Source organism: Cajanus cajan, chromosome 2 (genome assembly GCF_000230855.2).
Source record: "Cajanus cajan strain Asha chromosome 2, NIPB_CcT2T_4, whole genome shotgun sequence".
Classification (NCBI taxonomy): Eukaryota; Viridiplantae; Streptophyta; class Magnoliopsida; order Fabales; family Fabaceae; genus Cajanus; species Cajanus cajan.
This window is the reverse complement of record NC_138518.1, coordinates 39,535,371-39,557,014: the sequence shown is the minus strand read 5'-3', so window position 1 is coordinate 39,557,014 and position 21,644 is coordinate 39,535,371.

Genomic DNA, 21,644 nt, shown 5'->3' with positions numbered 1-21,644 from the left:
TTGCCATGTTCTGTCCAAGCATTGCAGCACTTTTAAATTGAGCTCTTCCTTCTCAAATTTCCTGCCAAGGTCAACAAGGTGATTTATCAAGTGTGTAAATCTCTTTTGAAAATCAGAAATAGATTCACCATTTTGCATTCTAAACAGCTCATATTCTCTTATGAGAGTATGCTTTCTTGATCTCTTTACATCACTTGTTCCTTCATGAGTGACTTGCAAAGTGTCCCACATTTCTTTAGCAAATAAGCATTGTGAAATTCTGAAAAATTCATCAATAGACAATGCAGATGTTATGATGTTTTTGGCTCTTTTGTCATGTTGGGCTCTTCTCTTTTCCTCATCACTCCACTCACTCTAATGTTTTTCCTCAAGCTCACCATCATCATTCTTTTTCATAGGGATATAGGGTCCATTTTCTATAGCATCCCATACAGCAATGTCAATAGCTTCAATGAAAATTCTCATCCTAATTTTCCAATAGACATAATTTTCACCATTGAAAACATGAGGTCTATGTATAGAGATACCCTCACCATAGGGTAAGTTGTTGTTGGCCATTTTTAAATCTTGAATAACTCTCAAGAACCTTGGTCTAGATACCAATTGTTATAAAAGAATGGTCTAATCCAAGAGGGGGGGTGAATTGGATTTAATGACCCTTTAAAAATTTATCAGAGTTTTTTGGATCTTAATTTCAATCAAAACTTTTCTATGACAGAATTTTCAAATGAAGCACTCTTAAAGACTTGTTACAATGATATGAATGCAATGTGCAACTTGATTACAAGATAATGATGTTCAAATATAATATCCAATTATAGATTTAACCCATCTAAATTCACATACACATGTTAATCAAGTTTTATCTTCTTTAAAGCTCAACCAAGAAATTGCAAAACAAGAGATAAGGTTGAAGAAGATTGCACAAGTCTTTTATACTAGTTCAGCCACTCCACATGTGACCTACATCCAGTCCTTAATCACCACCTGATTAAGATTTTTCCACTATCTTTAAGCAAGAAGGTTTACAAGCAAACACACATGCATATACTTCACTACTAAAAGATAATCACTCTCTTGACCCCAAGAAAGCACCCCTTGTAGATCCCACTACAAGAACCTTAATCACTTGAGAAACCCTTCTCAAGATTTTCCACAAAGATTCACAAAGAAACAAACATGAAACGAATTCACCTGGAATTCTTGAACAAATCTTTGTCCTTCTCTTTCAAGAGTATGATGATGATGATGATTTTCACAAGTTCTTTCACAAATGTTTTTCTTCTTGGATTTTCACAAAGAAACCTCTCCAAGATGTCACACAGACTCTCTAAAGCGTTTTTAGAAGTTGATTATCAGTTCTCACTCAATGTTATTAAGTTTCAAAATAGTTCAAGTCTATTTATAAAAGTTCAAACCCAGATAATCGATTATTTTAAAGAATAATCGATTATTTTGTTCTTCAGATTTCTGGAAATCAACCAAGAACAATTTAATCGATTATTTAGCTGGATAATCGATTATTCCAGAGAGTTGTTTCTGAAATAATCGATTATTTTGACAAATAATCGATTATTACAGCAAGACATTCCACTTAGCCCATTTGCTGAAATAATCGATTATATTTAACAATAATCGATTATTTTGAGTCAGTTCTTAAAACTTCATTTTAAGTCTCAAAATAATTTTCCAATGTTCTTAATTCATCATCATCTACTCCCTACTTGATTTTAGACAAGTTTTGCTCAATGCACATAGCACACACACAAGTATACACAAATATAAAAATTCATCTCCTAAGTTCTATTACATAGTCTTAGATCATAGCATTCTCTTGACTCTTCTTTAACTTTGTTTTTGTGTTCTCCAAGTTGTTGCATGTTGTGATCATCAAAACACCTTAAGCTTCAAGCTCTCCTAAGCTCAACAGCATTAGCAAGCTAGAGAGTGTAACTAGCAAGCTAGAGAGTGTTACTAGCAATTGGACCTAGAGATGGGCCTAGGAAAAATTTTACATATTAGACTCATTTTACTCATAATTTTTCATATATTTGATTTAGCTAGGTTTCATTCACATTGGATAAACATAACTAAACCAAATCAACATTTTTTCAAAACTGGTTGGTGTAAAATAAAGTCCATGAGCCACCCACCTTGATTTGTGTTCACATTGCTTGTTCACACTCAAGCTTAGAAGCTTGAAGCACAAGCTTCTCCTTAGCTTGCTTACCAAGCAAGCTAAGTGAGTAGCTTGCTCTCCAAGCCTCTAGACCGTGGATGGTTAGCTAGACCTTACCATGGTTCCTAGTGAACCATGGTTAAGGCTAGCTTGCTCTCCAAGCTTCCTACTCCTATATTTTCGTTTTTCCTTCTTTGTAAAACACTTTTGGATGATATTTTTGAGTGAAATTAGAATTTGCACGAAAATTCTCTCTTCCAAAAGTCTTTAACCTATTTGATATTCATCCAATTCTCTTATCCCTTCCATAGAAGAGTGTGCTGAGAATTGAAGAGACTTATCTCTTCACCAAGGAGTGGCGTCTCTTGAGAGAGTTCCCCACCAAACTGTGTTGGTTCTAAGGTCTCTTCCTCCATTGGAGACCTTAGAGAAGCTTAAGAAGAATCAAGGAGCCAAAGGTTTAGGGAGGAACTTGAAGAGGATTCACATCAATCCGGATTCTCCAACAAGTTTTCCATCAATAAGGATGTCTCCTTATCAGGTTGTCTTTGGCAAAGCATGTCATCTTCCTATGGAGATAAAACACCGAGCCTACTGGGCTGTGAAGACCTGCAACTTCTCTATTGATCAGGCTGGAGAGGAAAGAAAGTTGCAAATGAGTGAGCTTGATGAGATCCGCCTTGAAGCCTATGAGAACTCTAATTTCTACAAGGATAAAACCAAGAAGTTCCATGATAGCTTGATAGCTAGGAAGGACTTCATGGTTGGCCAGAAAGTTCTCTTGTACAATTCTCGGCTCAGACTCATGGGTGGTAAGTTACGATCAAAGTGGATTGGACCTTTTGTTGTTACTAATGTTTATCCTTATGGTACAGTTGAGATCAAAAGTGAATCCACAGACAAGAGCTTCAAAGTTAATGGGCACCGTCTGAAGCTCTTCCTCAGCAATCCATCCCTGTTGAATGCAGTTGAAGAGGAGATGTCTCTGCTTGACCCTGCTTCTCTCTCACTGCCATGACTTAGGGAGTTTTCTTTCCCCTTCTCCTTCTTTACTTTTATTGCACTTGTCCAGATTTATTGATTGTTCTGATTGTTCTAATCTTCTGTTTGGGCCACATTGGGACAATGTGTGATTTAAGTGTGGGGGGGAACTATTTTGGTTATATGCTTTTAGGGCTTAATTTTTATTTTTGGGTCTAGGTTTTATGTCTAGTTGTTATGTACAGTTTTGCATGTTTCTCTTTGATTTCTGGGTTTTGATTGTTTGTAGGCACTTACTTCATTCTTGGATAGGAGTTTCTTGATACTATATGGTTTGAAATCCCTGTTTTTCTCTGCTTGGAAAGATGATTTTGATGTTTGAGAGGATGTTTTAATTGTGACAGATATACCCTGTGTGAGGATTTGAGCCACTCTCTATTCTTTCTTGTGTGTTATGCCTCTTGATTGCCTACACAGTTGCCTTGTCTTGACTCTGTTTGATACTTCTTGATTCACATGCATGTTTGGATATGATTAAGGCATTTTGATTCTCATAAGCCTCTAGCCAAATAAGCCTACCTTGAATTAACTCCTCTGATAACCCCTGCTGAGCCTATTTCCCCTTCTTTGTTTAAAGCTCATTACAAGCCTTAAGCGAAAAAACATGATTACCTTAACCTTAGGGAGTTTTAAAACTTCAGAACAAGATAAAACAGAGAATCAAAAAGAGAAAAACGTGATTGTGAAGTATTTGTGACCTTCTTGGAGTGTTTTCTTTGTGAAACCAAGAAGTCAAACATTTTTTGAATTGTTTTGAGAAAAGATCATCATCATCATCACATTCTTGAAAAGAGAAAGATTAAGATTTTGATGAGGTTCCACTTGGAAATTCTCAAGAATCCTTCAATGCTCCTCGGTTCCTTGGAAGAATGACAAGGAAAGGCAGCTCCAAGAAGCACCAATGTGACCCTAGCTTGCTTCTAGCTAAGTCCGGAAGAAGGAAGAGTTTCCTAGCTCTACAAGGAGAAGATCTCAAGTAGGGTAGAGTTAGGAAAAGGTGACTTTCGGATAGGATTTTCTATGGAGAGAAATCTCATCAATATACGTCCAAAAGTGATACATGATTCGGCCATAGCTAGATTTATAGGATAAATTAGGTTAAGGGTTTAAGTTGGGTTTACCTAGAGTTAAGTAAAACCATGGTATGGTTTACTTAACTCTAGGCGCCAAAATTTGAATTTAAGAATTCAAATTTTGGTGCCAACCGGACACCCCCTCCATGTGCACTCATTTGGATGTGATTTGGTGTCCATTTGAGTTGCATTTAGGTCACACCATGTGCATGTGTGCACATGGCCGAAATGCACCTTCAAATGATTCCAAATTACATTCAAATGAAAGTGTACAAGTTAACCTAAATTAACCCTAAATCTAAATGACCATGAAATGAAATTACTAAGCTAATGGCCGGAACTACAAGGCCCAAAAGAAAGTACAAAGGCACTAAGGCCTAATCCTATACTAACCCTAATCTAATGGGCTTGAGACAAAGCCCAACAAAATAAAGTAGTGGGCTTTCCTTGGGCTTGGGCCCACTCTTCATGCATCATCCTTGCCATAGCCCCAGTAGTTGGGCCCTTAACCCATGGGCCTCCTCCATCATCCCCTCCCTCTTGAAGAGGATTTGTCCTCAAATCCAAAGCATCCTCCTCTTGAGTAGCGAGTCCTGTAAAAAGAGATAGGTCAGAAACATTAAAGCTAGAACTAACACCATACTCAGAAGGGAGATATAGGACATAGGCATTATTATTAATTTTCTTAAGAATTTGGAAAGGACCATCCCCTCGAGGACTAAGTTTGGACTTTCTTTTGGAAGGAAACCTATCCTTCCTAAGGTGAAGCCAAACCCAGTCACCTTCCTTGAAGATAACTTCCTTCCTACCCTTAATATTGTATTTTTGGTATTTTGCTGTTTGGGATTGAATATGATCTCGAACCCTCTCATGTAATTTCTTGACAAACTCAGCCCTAGATGTGCCTTCTTTATGAATAAAGGAAACAACATCGGGAAGAGGTAATAAATCCAAGCCATAAACAATCTCAAATGGAGACATGTTAGTGGTCTTGTGAACCACCCTATTGTAGGCAAACTCCACATGAGGAAGATAGTCATCCCATGACTTCTTATTGCCTTTGAGGATTGCCCTCAACATAGTCCCTAGAGACCTATTTACTACCTCAGTTTGCCCATCAGTTTGGGTATGACATGTGGTAGAAAATAGTAGTTTAGTTCCTAACCTTGCCCAAAGAGTTTTCCAAAAATGGCTTAGGAACTTAACATTTCTATCTGAGACTATAGTTTTAGGTAACCCATGTAGTCTCACAATTTCTTGAAAGAATAATTTAGCAATGTTACTTGCATCATCCACGTTGTGGCATGGAATGAAGTGTGCCATTTTGCTAAAATGGTCCACAACCACAAAGATGGAATCCTTTCCTCTTTGGGTTCTAGGCAATCCAAGGATAAAATCCATGGAAATGTCTACCCAAGGAGAAGAGGATATGGGCAAGGGGGTGTAGAGCCCATGAGGTTTTGTGGTAGACTTAGCTTGTAAACAAGCAATGCAACTACTACAAAACCTTTGGACATCTCGTTTCATATGAGGCCAAAAGAATTTCTCTCTCAAAAGTGAAAGATTTTTCTCAATTCCAAAATGCCCCATGAGCCCACCCTCATGGCTCTTCCTAACCAAAAGTTTTCTAATAGATCCTTGGGGTATACAAAGTTTGTTTTCTTTAAAAAGAAACCCCTCAGAAATATAGTAACCTTGGTAAGCTTTTTGAATACATAAAGAATAAAAGTTAGCAAAATCAAGGTCTTTCTCATACAACTCCTTGATGTCATCAAACCCTAGTATTTGAGAACCTAGGGTGTTCAACAAAACATGTCTTCTTGACAAAGCATCAGCTACTACATTTGTAGAGCCCTTTTTATATTTGATGACATAAGGAAATTGTTCTAAATATTCAACCCATTTTGCATGCCTCTTATTTAATTTATGTTGACCCTTCAAATATTTAAGTGATTCATGATCACTATGTATGACAAATTCCTTGGTCACAAGATAATGTTCCCAAGTTTGAAGGGCACGAACTAAAGCATATAACTCCTTGTCATAGGTAGGGTAGTTCAAGGCAGCCCCATGAAGTTTTTCACTAAAATAAGCTATAGGGTGGCTACCTTGTAACAACACAGCTCCTATGCCAAGTCCTGAAGCATCACATTCTAGCTCAAAGGTTTTAGAAAAATCAGGCAAAGCTAGAACAGGTGCTTGAGTAAGTTTATGCTTTAGATCTTGAAAAGCTAAGTTATGTTTTTCCTTCCATTCAAAGACCACATCCTTCTTCACCAACTCATTGAGAGGTGAAGCTAATGTAGAGAAGTTAGGAACAAATCTCCTATAAAAGCTTGCCAAACCATGGAAGCTCCTAACTTCACTTACATTAGTAGGAATAGGCCATTCTTGGATGGCTTTGATTTTCTCAGGGTCGACATGAACCCCATTTTTGCTTACCACAAACCCTAGAAAAATAACATTATCTACACAAAAAGTGCACTTGTCCACATTGGCAAACAAGTGATTGTCTCTAAGGACAAAAAAAGACTTGCCTTCGGTGATCCACATGATCACTTAGACATTTGCTATAGATTAAGATATCATCGAAATAAACAACTACAAAACTACCAATGCAATCCCTAAGGGCATGATTCATCAACCTCATGAATGTGCTAGGTGCATTAGTAAGCCCAAATGGCATTACTAACCATTCATATAATCCAAACTTAGTCTTAAAAGCGGTTTTCCACTCATCACCTTCTTTGATTCTAATTTGGTGATATCCACTCTTAAGATCTACCTTGGAAAATATGGATGACCCATGCAATTCGTCAAGCATGTCATCAAGCCTAGGAATTGGGTGCCTATATTTTATGGTGATGTTGTTGATGGCTCTACAGTCACAACACATCCTCCATTTTCCATCTTTTTTTGGCACCAAGATGACAGGTACAACACAAGGACTTAGACTCTTTTGAATCCAGCCCTTCTCCAACAATTCTTGTACTTGCTTCTCTATCTCCTTGGTTTCTTGTGGATTAGTCCTATAGGCTGGTCTATTTGGAAGACTAGCCCCAGGCACAAGATCTATTTGATGTTCTATTCCCCGAAAAGGAGGAAGTCCAATTGGGCCTTCCTTGGGAAATATATCATCAAATTATTTTAAAAGATTTTTAACCACAAGAGGTAGAGAAGTTTCCAAAGAAGATGTGGCAATGCAAGTTAATGTTCCTCTACACATGAGGATATGAGAAGATGGTTCAATAAAGAGAGAAGTTTTGTGTAAAGGTTTTGGTTGAAAACTCTCTTCTTGAACTATCTCTAGAGAGGGAACATTGGTCTCTCTAGAATCCTCTTTTCCACTATTTTTTAGAACTTCTTTTTTTTTTGTCAATTTTTTTTTTGTTTTCCTGCTCACGTTTGGTCTTCATTTGAACTTGATCTTCCATCACTTGTGAAGGTGATAGAGGATGAAGTACAAACTTCTTATCCTTATGTGTGAAAGTTATTTTATTAGTTAGACCATCATGATGAGTTTGTTTATCAAATTGTCATGGTCTACCCAATAAAATATGACAAGCCTCCATAGGAACTACATCACATTGAACTTTATCTTGATAGTTCCCTATAGAAAACTCTACTTCCACTTGTTGGTTGACCACCATATCCCCATCATCATTAAGCCAATGAAGTTGATAAGGTTTTGGGTGGGGAGTGGTAGTCAAACCCAACTTTTCAACCATCCTAGTGCTACAACAATTGCACCAAGATCCACTATCCACTATGAGAAAACAAGCTTTGTTTGAAATGTTACATCTTGTATGAAAGATGTTCTCTCTTTGGGATTGTGTATCACTAGGTTGGTTATTGAGGACCCTTCTCATCATAAGAAGTTCCCCATTATAAGGATAAGTGACCTCACATGATTCTCTTGCTTCTTCTTCATCCTCACTTGAAGATGAAGAAGCAGTAGCTTCATCTTGGCTACTATAAATGTCTTGGCCCCTTAAAATCATCACTTTTTTGTTAGGGCATTGAGAAGCAATGTGGCCTCTCCCAAGACACTTAAAGCATTTTATGTCACTAGACTTGGTGCTAGTGTATGAGGTGTTTGTTTTTTTTATCTTTTTCTTTACCTTTATTTAGATTTTTGGAGGAAGAAATATTTTTCTTGTCAAAATCATTTTTCTTACCCTCCCTCTTGTAGTTGTCCTTAGAAAAAGAAGATGAGTATGAGCTTGCTTTAAAACCTTTTCGTAAATTTTGTTGTTCAACCTTTATGCAAAGTTGAACCAAATCATCCAAATCCCTATAAGGGAGAAGCTCAACCTTATCTCTTATTTCATAAGATAATCCACTCAAAAACCTAGCAATGGTAATATTTTCCTCTTCTCTAATGCTAGCCCTCATGATGTACAACTCCATCGTTTGTCTATATTCTTCCACAGTCATATTTTTTTGATGGAGTCTTTGGAGCTTGTTGATAAGCTCCCTAGTGTAGTAAGAGGGTATATGCCTCCTCCTCAAGGCACTCCTTAATTCATTCCAATATTGAATTGGAGGTTCATTATGGAGACGCCTATCTCTCACAAGAGAGGTCCACCAATACATGGCATGACCTTGAAAACTCAAAGTGGCTAGGGAAACTTTTCTTTCTTCACTTACTTGGTGGCAAGTGAAGATTTGTTCCACTTTCATTTCCCAGTCTAGGTAACCCTCCACATCATCTTTTCCATGAAAATAAGGGAGATCTACCCTAGATTCCCTTGTCTTGGAGGTCCTATGGATTCTCCTAGGAGGTGGTTGATAATTGTCGCCACCCGCCGAAACGGACCTTGGCATTCGCGAAGATGGTCGGACTCGTTTTATGGTTCGAAAAGTGGTGGATTGTTAGAACGACTTATTCTCAAACTGAGACCTCATCGAACTAACAATTTTATTAAATGATTCACCAATCCATGTTAATCCCAAGCGGGACCCTCCATGGATTAGTGGTTTTCACAAAAAGAAGGGTTCTTGGAGTCGCCACCAATGTTTTACTCAAAACATTGGAAAAATGGATAAGGCAATTGATTTTCGCAAATCAACCTTGGCCATTACAACCAGAGTTGGGTAAGGGAGTCGGTTACGTGCGGGGAAGGTGTTAGCACCCCACAACGCCCTTTTCGGGTTCCCTATGACGGATTATTTCGTAAATAACAGTGTAAAATTACTAAATTACCCCTATTTATTAAAAACGGCTATGAATAAGATATCTACATGATGAATAAATTAAACATGCGATGCAACAATCAGAAAGCAGTAAAAGGAAGGATTTTGAAGAAGAAACCTTTGAAGCGTGCTTTTATATATTCAAATGTTAGGAGGCTTTTTGGCGCTCCCTCCCACTACACGCTCGCTCACTCCTTCCCTAAAAATTAATCTTTACTATGGAAATCAAAAAGATTTCCCTTCGACTAGTTCGAATTCTCAAGCTAAATGCTCAGAACTCAAGAACTTCGTCGGATCGGCTCTCGGAGAGAATTCTAGGGCAGAACACTGCTCAAAAACCCCAGAATACTCAGCAAGAGGGTCCAGAAGTCTGGAAAAAGTGTGGAATGACGTCCAAATGACGTCCTATATATAGGGATGAGGCGCAGTACGGCCTCTGGAGTTAATACGGCCCGTATTGAGTTTTTGAACTTCAATACGGCCGTATTGAATTTAGTACGGCCGTATTGAAGTTCAAAAACTTCAATACGGCCGTATTGGTTTCAGTACGGCCGTATTGTAGTTCAAAATGTGCAGTACGGCCGTACTGAACTCCAAGGAGGCCGTATTGAGCTCCAATCTTCCCACTTCCTTATTTTTAGCTACTCTAAGACCTCTAAACCTACAGATAGTCATCCTATGGTCTTCTAGGAGTCCTTCTGGCTGACTTCCCTTCGATCTTTGAGAGTCTTCGAGTCTTATTTCCGACCCGGACAATTTTAGGGGTCTACAGCTGCCCCCCCTTTACTTAGTCAAGCGGCTTTTTAGTGTACCGGTTGCGAAGTAAAGGAGTTGACCCAATTGTCCGGGGAGTAGGCCATCCTTCTGACTTGTAGTGTCTTCCGATGGAAAATTGTTGAGTAGCCTCTCCAGGTTGAGTATTAGTCGTCGCCTCTCCAGGCTCGTGCATACCTCGGTGCTTTTGACAACCTCGGTAGCTGAGTACCGCCTCTCCAGGCTTAGCTTCGCTCGCCGCCCGAGCCAGAAGCTGCATACCTCCGTGTTTGTGACGACGGGGGTAGCGTGAGTACCGCCTCTCCAGGCTTAGCTTCGCTCGACGCCCGAGCCAGAAGCTGCATACCTCCGTGTTTGTGACGACGGGGTAGCGTGAGTACCGCCTCTCCAGGCTTAGCTTCGCTCGACGCCCGAGCCAGAAGCTGCATACCTCCGTGTTTGTGACGACGGTGGCAGTGTGAGTTTGCCCTCTCCAGGGTTAGCTTCGCTCGACGCCCGAGCCAGAAGCTACATACCTCCGTGTTTGTGACGACGGTGGCAGTGTGAGTTTGCCCTCTCCAGGGTTAGCTTCGCTCGACGCCCGAGCCAGAAGCTGCATACCTCCGTGTTTGTGACGACGGTGGCAGTGTGAGTTTGCCCTCTCCAGGGTTAGCTTCGCTCGACGCCCGAGCCAGAAGCTGCATACCTCCGTGTTTGTGACGACGGCGGCAGTGTGAGTTTGCCCTCTCCAGGGTTTTGTGATGATTTTGTCTCCACAGTCCATGATGCTGCTTCGACGATTGTTTTTGATTTTTGTGCCACTGAGGGCTGGATAACGCAGGGATCCATCTAGGGGATGTGCAGTTACGCATAGGTTCTTGTGTCCCAACTTTCCATTGCGTAGTTGGTGCCCACTGGGGAATTTCTGATTCCTTGGGGGTGCAGACACAAAGATGCTCTTTCTGATGTGAGCGGTGCCTTATGGTTGGCTGACGTCCTTTCGACGGTGGTGGAGTATCCCGGTTATCCTTATTCGGGTGACTCTTTTTGATTTTCTGGTTTTATTGCCTCTGCGTAGGCTGTTATCCACTGGGGGATTCTGTCATATGATTTTGTCTCCACAGTCCACGATGCTGCTTCGATGGTTTTTTTTTATTTTGATGCCGCTGAGGGCTGGATAACGCAGGGATCCGTCTAGGGGATGTGCAGTTACTCATAGGTTCTTGTGTCCCAACTTTTCATTGTGTAGTTGGTGCCCATTGGGAAATTTCTGATTCCTTAGGGATACAGACACGAAGATGCTCTTTCTGAAGTGAGCGGTGCCTTATGATTGGCTGACGTCCTTTCGACGTTGGTGGAGTATCCCGGTTATCCTTATTCGGGTGACTCTTTTTGATTTTCTGATTTTTGTTGCCTCTGTGTAGGCTATTATCCGCTGAGGGATTTTGTCGTATTGGTTTTGACTGGCCTCTTCTGTTAGGAGGATTATCTTGACGTTCGGTATGTGGTTGAATACCAAATTCCGCTTGGGGAATGGGTATTGATCTTTTTGGATTTTCTCTGAAAGAATGCCTCTGAGTAGGCGAATAGGGATTTGAGGACTTTATGTATCCCAGAGTATTATTTAGAAAGCCTCTTCAGGCTTAGCTTCACTCGTCGCTCGAGTTGGAAAGCTATCTTCCACTGAGGAAGTCTAAGTCCTTTGACTCGGATATTGAGTTTGGATGATCATTGCTTCCATTGGGGAATCTTACTGATCTTGTTTTGATAGCTTTCACTGGGGATTCGGCCCAAGAGTGCAAGCTGAGATGTCTCTGGGGAGTATTATTTCGGCAAGCCTCTCCAGGCTCAATTATTCTGTACAATTGGGGAGTATTGTCGCCACCGGCCAGAAACGGGCTTTCGGCATTCGCGATGGATGGTTGGACTCTTTTATTTGTTTAAAAATATGGATTGCTAGAATGACTTATTCTCAAACTGAGACCTCGTCAAACGAGCAATTTTATTAAAAGGCTCACCAATCCATGTTAATCCCAAGCGGGACCCTCCATGGATTAGCGGTTTTCATAAAAAGGAAGGGTTCATGGAGTCGCCACCAATGTTTTACTCAAAACATTGGAAAAAGAAGCTTAAGGCAATCGATTCAAAAATCGACTTCGGCCATTACAACCAGAGTAGGGTAAGGGAGTCGGTTACGTGTGGGGAAGGTGTTAGCACCCCACAACGCCCCTTTCGGGTTCCCTATGACAGATTATTTCTAAAAATAATAGTGCAAAATTACTAAATTACCCCTATTTATTCTAAGCAATTATAAATTAACTATCTACATGATGACAGTTTAATATGCACACAGAAAGCAGTAAAAGAAGGGATTTTTAGAAAAGAAACCTCTTGAAGCGTGCTTTTTATATATCAAGTAAAACTGGGAAGCTTTTTGGCGTTCCCTCGCTCTACAAGCCCGCTCACTCCTTCCTAAAAATAATTTTTGACTATGGAAATCCGGAGGATTTCCCTTCGACTAAGTTCGAATCTCCAAGCTAAATGCTCGGAATTCCAGAACTTCGTCGGATCGACTCCCAGAGAGATTTCTAGGGCAGAACACTGCTCAAAAAACCCAGAATACTCAAGGAGGGAGTCAAAACTGTGTGGAAAAGTGTGAAATGACGTCCCATTGACGTCATATTTATAGGGAAGAGGCTCAATACGGTTTATGAGGGTCAATACGGTCAACATTGAAATTTTGAACTAATACGACCGTATTGAAGTTCAGTGCAGCCGTATTGAATTCAATGCAGCCGTATTGAAGTCCAGAAACTTCAATACGGCCGTATTGAGTTCAGTGCGGCCGTATTGAAGTTCAAAATGTTCAATACCGCCGTACTGAACCTCTGGGAGGCCGTATTGGGCTTCTTTCCTCCCACTTTTCTTATTTTAGCTATCCTAAGACCTCTAGACCTATAGAGAACCCTCCTTGGGCCTTCTGGAAGTCCTTCTGACTGATCTTCCTTCAGTCTTCGAGAGTCTTCAAGCTTTATTTCCGACCCGGACAATTTTAGGGGTCTACAGCTGCCCCCCCTTTACTTAGTCGGACGACCTTTTGGTGTACCGGCTGACAAGTAAAGGAGTTTACCCAATTGTCCGGGTGATGTGTCAACCTTCTGACTAGTAGTGTCTTCAGGCGGGAAAATTGTTGAGTAGCCTCTCCAGGTTGAGTTTGCCCTCTCCAGGGTGAGTATTAGTCGTCGCCTCTCCAGGCTCATTGCATACCTCGGTGCGCTCGACAACTGGGTAGATGAGTACCGCCTCTCCAGGCTTGTGCATACCTCGGTGCTCTCGACAACTGGGTAGCTGAGTATTGCCTCTTAGGCTTGTGCATACCTCGGTGCTCTCGGCAATTGGGTAGCTGAGTATTGCCTCTTAGGCTTGTGCATACCTCGGTGCTCTCGACAACTGGGTAGCTGAGTATTGCCTCTCCAGGCTTGTGCATACCTCGGTGCTCTCAGCAACTGGGTAGCTGAGTATTGCCTCTTAGGCTTGTGCATACCTCGGTGCTCTCGACAACTGGGAAGCTGAGTATTGCCTCTTAGGCTTGTGCATACCTCGGTGCTCTCGACAACTGGGTAGCTGAGTATTGCCTCTTAGGCTTGTGCATACCTCGGTGCTCTCGACAACTGGGTAGCTGAGTATTGCCTCTCAGGCTTGTGCATACCTCGGTGCTCTCGACAACTGGGTAGCTGAGTACCGCCTCTCCTGGCTTGTGCATACCTCGGTGCTCTCGACAACTGGGTAGCTGAGTATTGCCTCTCCAGGCTTTGCATACCTCGGTGCTCTCGACAACTGGGTAGCTAAGTATTGCCTCTCAGGCTTGTGCATACCTCGGTGCTCTCGACAACTGGGTAGCTAAGTATTGCCTCTTAGGCTTTGAGATGATTTTGTCTCCACAGTCCACGATGCTGCTTCGACGGTTTGATTTTGATTTTGGTGCCACTGAGGGCTGGATAACGCAGGGATCCGTCTAGGGGATGTGCAGTCATTCATAGGTTTTTGTGCCCCAACTTGCATTGCTTAGTTGGTACCCATGGGGAATTTCTGTTTCCTTGGGGTGTAGACACAGATGCTCTCCTTGAATTGAGCGATGCCTTATGTTTGGCTAACGTCCTTTGACGTTGGTGGAGTATCCCGGTTATCCTTATTCGGGTATCGCTTTTGGGTTTTCTGATTTTTGTCGCCTCTGTGTAGGCTGTTATCCGCTGGGGGATTTTGTCGTTGATTTTGATTAGCCTCTTCTGTTAGGCATATCATCTTGATGTTCAATGATTGGCTGAAAAGCCAAATTCCGCTTGGGGAATTGTTATTGATCTTTTGAATTTTTGCTTTTTGTAGGAATGCCTCTGTGTAGGCGACTGGGGATTTGGGGATCTTATGTATCCCAGAGTATTATTTAGGAAGCCTCTACAGGCTTAGACTCACTCAACGCCTGAGTTGGAGAGCTATCTTCCACTGAGGAAGTTTTAAGTCCTTTGACTAGATATACTGCTTGGGCGATCGTGCTTCCATTGGGAATTTTGTCGATCTTGCTTTGATAGCTCTCGCTGGGGATTTGTTCCGTGAGCTTGAGTTGGGGTTTCTCTGGGGAGTATTATTTCTGCGAGCCTCTCCAGGCTCAATTATTCTGATGAGAGTATTATTTCGGCAAGCCTCTCCAGGCTCAATTATTCTGTATGAGTATTATTTCGGCAAGCCTCTCCAGGCTCAATTATTTTGAGAGAGTATTATTTCGGCAAGCCTCTCCAGGCTCAATTATTCTGTGGGAGTATTATTTCGGCAAGCCTCTCCAGGCTCAATTATTCTGCTCATTTATTCTGTATGAGTATTATTTCGGCAAGCCTCTCCAGGCTCAATTATTCTGTACGAGTATTATTTCGGCAAGCCTCTCCAGGCTCAATTATTCTGAAAGAGTATTATTTCGGCAAGCCTCTCCAGGCTCAGTTATTCTGAGAGAGTATTGTTTCGGCAAGCCTCTCCAGGCTCAATTATTCTGAAGGAGTATTATTTCGGCAAGCCTCTCCAGGCTCAATTATTCTGATTGTAGACCCCTAAAATTGTCCGGGTCAGAAATAAAGCTTGAAGACTCTCGAAGACTGAAGGAAGATCAGCCAGAAGGACTCCTGGAAGGCCCTAGGAGGGTTCTCTGTAGGTCTAGAGGTCTTAGAATAGCTCAAAATAAGGAAGTGGAGGGAATGAAGCCCAATACGGCCGTACTGAACTTAATACGGCCGTATTGAAGCTTCAATACGGCCGCAGTGAACTCAATACGGCGTATTGAAGTTTCTGAAACTTCAATACGGCCGTACTGAAATCAATACGGCCGTATTGAAGCTTCAATACAGCCGTATTGAACTCAATACGGCCGTATTGAAATTTCTGAATTTCAATACGGCCGTATTGAACTCAATACGGCCGTATTGAAGTTCAAAAATTTCAATACGGCCGTATTGGTTCTGTAGCCCGTATTGGGCCTGTTCCCTATAAATATGACGTCAATTGGACGTCATTGGACTTTTTCACACTCAGTTTTGACTCCCTCCTTGAGTATTCTGGGGTTTTTGAGCAGTGTTCTGCCCTAGAAATCTCTCTGGGAGTCGATCCGACGAAGTTCTGGAATTCCGAGCACTTAGCTTGGAGATTCGAACCTAGTCGAAGGGAAATCCTCCGGATTTCCATAGTTAAAAGTTTTTAGGAAGGAGCGAGCGAGCTTGTAGAGCGAGGGAACGCCAAAAAGCTTCCCAGTTTTACTCAATATATAAAAGCACGCTTCAAGAGGTTTCTTCTTAAATCCTTCCTTTTACTGCTTTCTGTGTGCATATTTAAACTGTCATCATGTAGATAGTTAATTTATAATCGCTTAGAATAAATAGGGGTAATTTAGTAATTTTACACTGTTATTTTAGAAATAATCTGTCATAGGGAACCCGAAAGGGGCGCTGTGGGGTGCTAACACCTTCCCCACGCGTAACCGACTCCCTTACCCAACTCTGGTTGTAATGGCCAAAGTTGATTTATAAAATCAATTGCCTTATCCCTTTTTCCAATGTTTTGAGTAAAACATTGGTGGCGACTCCACGAACCCTCCTTTTGCGAAAACCACTAATCCATGGAGGGTCCCGCTTGGGATTAATATGGATTGGTGAATCATTTTAATAAAATTGCTCGTTTGACGAGGTCTCAGTTTGAGAATAAGTCATTCTAGTAATCCATACTTTTCAAAACAATAAAAGAGTCCAACCATCCTTCGCGAATGCCGAAAGCCCCGTTTCGGGCCGGTGGCGACAGATGGCGACTCCACTGGGGAAGCTTCGAGAGTCAGTCCCATTTAGTGACAGATTATTTTAACAAATAATAGTTAAAATTACTTCATTACCCCTTGTTTGATAACATGATTTATTATATGGCTTTAAATAACTGTTGTATGTTTAAATTCCGCAATTGTTTGAAATACAAACTGTACACAAACCTTTGCACACAACAGTTCCCTCTATACCCGGGGGCATGAGTGATTAACCATAGGGAGTGGATGTTAGTACGGCCGGTTGAATGGGTCTATAGGAGCCTACGAGACCGTTGTCGGAAAACATCACTCAAGGTGATAACCATGAACTTGAGTCCGACGGTGCGTTGGAGCTTTCCATCGACCTACGATGAGAGGAATTGGGTCCCTATAATGGGGGCACCTTGGGGGCCTTTGACCAAGTGAGAACAGTTAGATCCTCCTTGAATATGCACTTTTCTGCAGGAGACCCCTACCTCGTGATTCGCTCGTGACTGTTCGTGGATGAGTGAATTGTTTGTGCATTTTTATGTGACATTGTATGAGCATACATTTGCACCTTTTAAACATACAACATTCTTTTTTTAAATAAAAAGAATAAATAGAAATAAAGATCTTCTAGTACATGGTGTTAACATCTACCTTCATTGCATTCATATAGGTAGTTTCCCTTTTCACCCAAAAATACAAAAAAGATACAAAATATTCAAAAGGAAAATATGTATTTACCCAAACCAAGCAATATCATGCATCATCTTAGGAAAATCCTAAAAACATGATAATGCTTAGTTCAATAAACACAATGCATGCATATTCAACATCATCATCTCATGCATATAGATCATGGAGGGATCTAGGAATCATTCATTTCATACATCCCTCCTAGTAATTCAGTAATAAACATAAATAAAAAGAAAGGATTAAATCGATGCGTATGTTCAAAAATGGATCGCACGCCGTTCGTCATCAAGTGTAAGCCAACAACCGCGCCAAGCGAGCGCACATCAACTCCGTTGTTGGTAATCAAGACGAATAAAGGGGAAGGTCCGACACCATTAAGGATCACCGCTCCAAGACCTTTCCCTTACGAATCAAATAAGGCTGTGCCGTGGATATACGACATCCACTCTTCTGCCGACAGCGATATCTCCAACATCGCTGGACTTGGGGGCATGACTAGGAGTGGCAGGATCTACACTCCCGAAGATCTTCACGATAAAGCTCCCAAGAATAAAGGAAAAGTAAAGGAGAAAACCGAGGAAAAAGAATCCGAGGAGGAGATAGACTAGCTGTTAAAATTTATCCGACAGAGCGAGTACTCCATCATGGATCAACTTCATAAGACGCCAGCAAAGATTATTCTGTTGTCGTTGATCCTATGCTCCGAACCGCATCGGCAAGCTCTGTTGAAAGTCTTGAACGAGGCATACGTGTCGCACAGTATCTCCCAAGACAAGTTTGAGGGGATTGTTAGTCACATCAAGGCTAATGATCACCTCACCTTCATCGATGAAGAAATCCCCGCCGAGGGATCAATCCACAACAAGCCCTTGCACATCTCTGTAAAGTGCAAGGAGTATCACATCGCTAAAGTCTTGGTAGATAATGGATCTTCCTTGAATGTGATGCCAAAAAGAACGCTCAAGCAATTGGCGATCAAGGGAGTCCAAATGCGCCCGAGCAACATGATCGTTCGAACCTTCGATGGAGCTAAAAGAGAAGTAGTGGGAGAGATCGATCTTCCAATCCAAATTGGACCCACTATCTTCAACGTCGAATTTCAAGTGATGGACATCACTCCTGCATACAGCTGTCTCCTCGGCCGACCTTGGATTCATGATGCGAAAGCTGTACCCTCTACGCTCCACCAGAAAGTCAAGTTCATAGTGGGTGACAAACTGGTGACTGTACAAAGCTGAAGATGACATACTCATCAGCAAACCATCCACCATACCTTACGTGGATGCAGCGGAGGAAGCTTTAGAAAACCGCCTTCCAAGCATTGGAAATCGCCAATGTCGAAACGTTTCCCCGAGAAATGAAGAAGGTAGCTCATATGCTCACCAAGAACGGATACTTGCCAAGACAAGGATTAGGCAAGGACTCCCAAGGAATCCCGGAGCTACCCATTATCAAGGATAATCCGGGGAAACAAGGGTTAGGATACAACCCTTATAAATATCAAAGGACGAAGAGAAACCAAGATCCTTCTCGACGTTCTTTAAGCCAGATCTTTAGGAAGGCCGGTTCACAAGCGTCAAGGCCGGTCGTCGTCGTCAAAGTGTTCTTTTCCTTCTAATAGGGATGTGTAAATTCAGTGACTATTAGAGATCACTCCTCGGGGACAGCCCGACCCCCGAGCCTCGATAGGGCACATGTTTCCATTATGATTATAATAAAATCATTCTTCATTAATTCTTTATTGCTTCTTTTCTCGCTTGCAATAAAATTCTAGACCACATTATTTTAACCCTGTTTGAATAAACATGAATGAGGTTAAAATCATCTTAATAATAATAAACCCACATCATTTTATGTGGAAGTGTGTGTGTCAACTTGGAGCACCTTTTGTTGGCCTCAATAAGTGCCGTCATGGATAAAAGAAATCCATTCAGGACAAAAATCCTAAAAAAAAAAAAAAAAAAAACAAAAAGCTCGGCAGGAAACCCAAAAAGGGGGCTGCACAAAAATAAGAGCAAAAGACCCGCTAGGAATCCCACAAAAGGGTGACCTAGGCAAAAATTAGGGTTACAAAATAATGAACAAAAACAAAAGCCCGCTAAGACATCACAAATGGGTGTTTTAGGCAAAAGTTAGGGCCGTCAAAAAAGAAAAACAAAATAAATCCATGATGGTACCATCAATCGAATTCAACAAGGGGCTCAAGAAAAGCTATCCAAGTTGTCAAAGCACAATCATTAATAACAAAGATGTGCTTAACCTCATAAGTGTTTAATCGAACAAGCCTAAACACATAAGCCTACCATGGCCAGCCATTCTTACAAAAACCATTTTTGAAAAATAATCCCCTCTAAAACACAAACTTTTGAAAAATATACCCTTTCCTTCTTTTCTCTCTTGTCCCAACGATTTTAGAATAATCTAGTGGAAGCATGGAGAAATAAATCATCACTGATAATGGATCTAATCTGAACAACCAAATGGTGGAAGAACTGTGCCAAGAATTCAAAGATCCAACACAACTCTTCCCCATATCGGCCAAAGATGAATGGGACAGTCGAGGCAACCAATAAGAGCATCAAGAAATTAGTGCAAAAGATGGTTGTCTCATTTAAAGACTGGCATGAGATGTTACCCTTCGCTCTTCATGGCTATAGGACTTCAGTACGCACGTCTGCAGGAGCTACTCCATTCTCCCTCATCTATGAGATGGAGGCAGTTTTACTCGTCGAAGTCGAGATACCTTCTCTAAGGGTAATCGTGAAAACAAAACTTTCCGAGGCAGAAAGGGTTCAAAGCCGACATGACCGGTTGAACCCTATCAAAAAGAAACGGCTGAACGCCATATGCCATGGTCAAGCCTATCAGAGGAAGATCAAAAAGGCTTTTGACAAGAAAGTCCACCCTCGAGTCTACCATGAGGGAGAGTTGGTAATGAAGAAATTACTACCAACTCAAAAAGGGCAAAATCGGAAAGTGTGCCCCAAATCACGGAGGACCATACGTGGTAAAACGAGCCTTCTCAGGAGAAGCATTGATTCTCACAAACATGGACGGAGAAGAACTTCGATACCCAGTCAACATTGACGTGGTAAAGAAGTACTATGCTTGAAGACGTTGCTTGCATAGGCCTGCTAGGATGAAAACCCAAAAAGGGCGTCCTAGGCAAAAGTTAGGGCAAAATAAAAAGCCCGCCAGTACAAGGGTACTAGGCAAAACAAAGGCAAAAATTATCCCCGCTAGGATACGTCCTAGGCAAAAGTTAGGGGCAAAAGAATAAGATGTAAAAGCAAAGCAAGCAACGATCGCTTGAATCGAAAACCGAAAGGCGGTTCAAGTGATTATCTTCTAGAAGCAAGCGTCTTGCAGCATCTACACTCCTGGCTCAGGCCGAAGCAATTAGGGGAACGTAAAGAGAAACAATTACAGATATAATTGTTAAGCCCAATGTATATAGCCTACCCTGGCCAGCCATTCTTCAGAAATTTCCTTCTGTATATCTTTCTGTAAAAAAGCACTTGTGAATATCAAATAAAATATCCATTTGTTTCTTTTTTCTCTTGACCATGTGATTATGCCTCTAAATTGATGTTTCAAAAATTGTACGAAACTCTTTTAATAATCGGTCAAATAAAGAAAATTGGAGGGGTTCCTATAAAATCCATAATCTCCTGCATAAAGGCTCACAAAAATACTCCCTCGCGTCAATGACAGAAAGTCCTCCAAGAAGAAGAGGATAGGGAGCGCCACTCACTTTTCTAAATAAATGAACAAAAATAAAAAATTGTATTGCATTTGTGCATCACACACACATTAGTTGCACATTCAAAGACCTTATCATGAGGCAACCGCATAAAATAGAAAAATAGAAAATTGCTTGTGTATGACAGCAGCAAACAAAATGCAAAGATTCAGAAAATCGACAGCGTCATACAGAATAACTGAGCCTGGAGAGGCTTGCCGAAAGAATACTCTCAGAATAACTGAGCCTGGAGAGGCTCGCCGAAATAATACTCTCTCAAAATAACTGAGCCTGGAGAGGCTCGCCGAAATAATACTCTCTCAGAATAACTGAGACATTTCTATACAGAAAAAGCCAAAACCAACAAAAAAGGCAAAAATACAGAAATCAACAAAAATACAGAAAAAGCCGAACTCAACAAAAAAGGCAAAAACACAGAAAAAGCCAAAATCAACAAAAAAGGCAAAAACACAGAAAAAGCCAAAATCGAAAAAAGGGCAAAATACAGAAAATCCAACAAATCATACAGAATAACTGAGCCTGGAGAGGCTTGCCGAAAAAATACTCGTACAGAATAATTGAGCCTGGAGAGGCTCGCCGAAATAATACTCCCGCAAAATAATTGAGCCTGGAGAGGCTTGCCTAAATAAT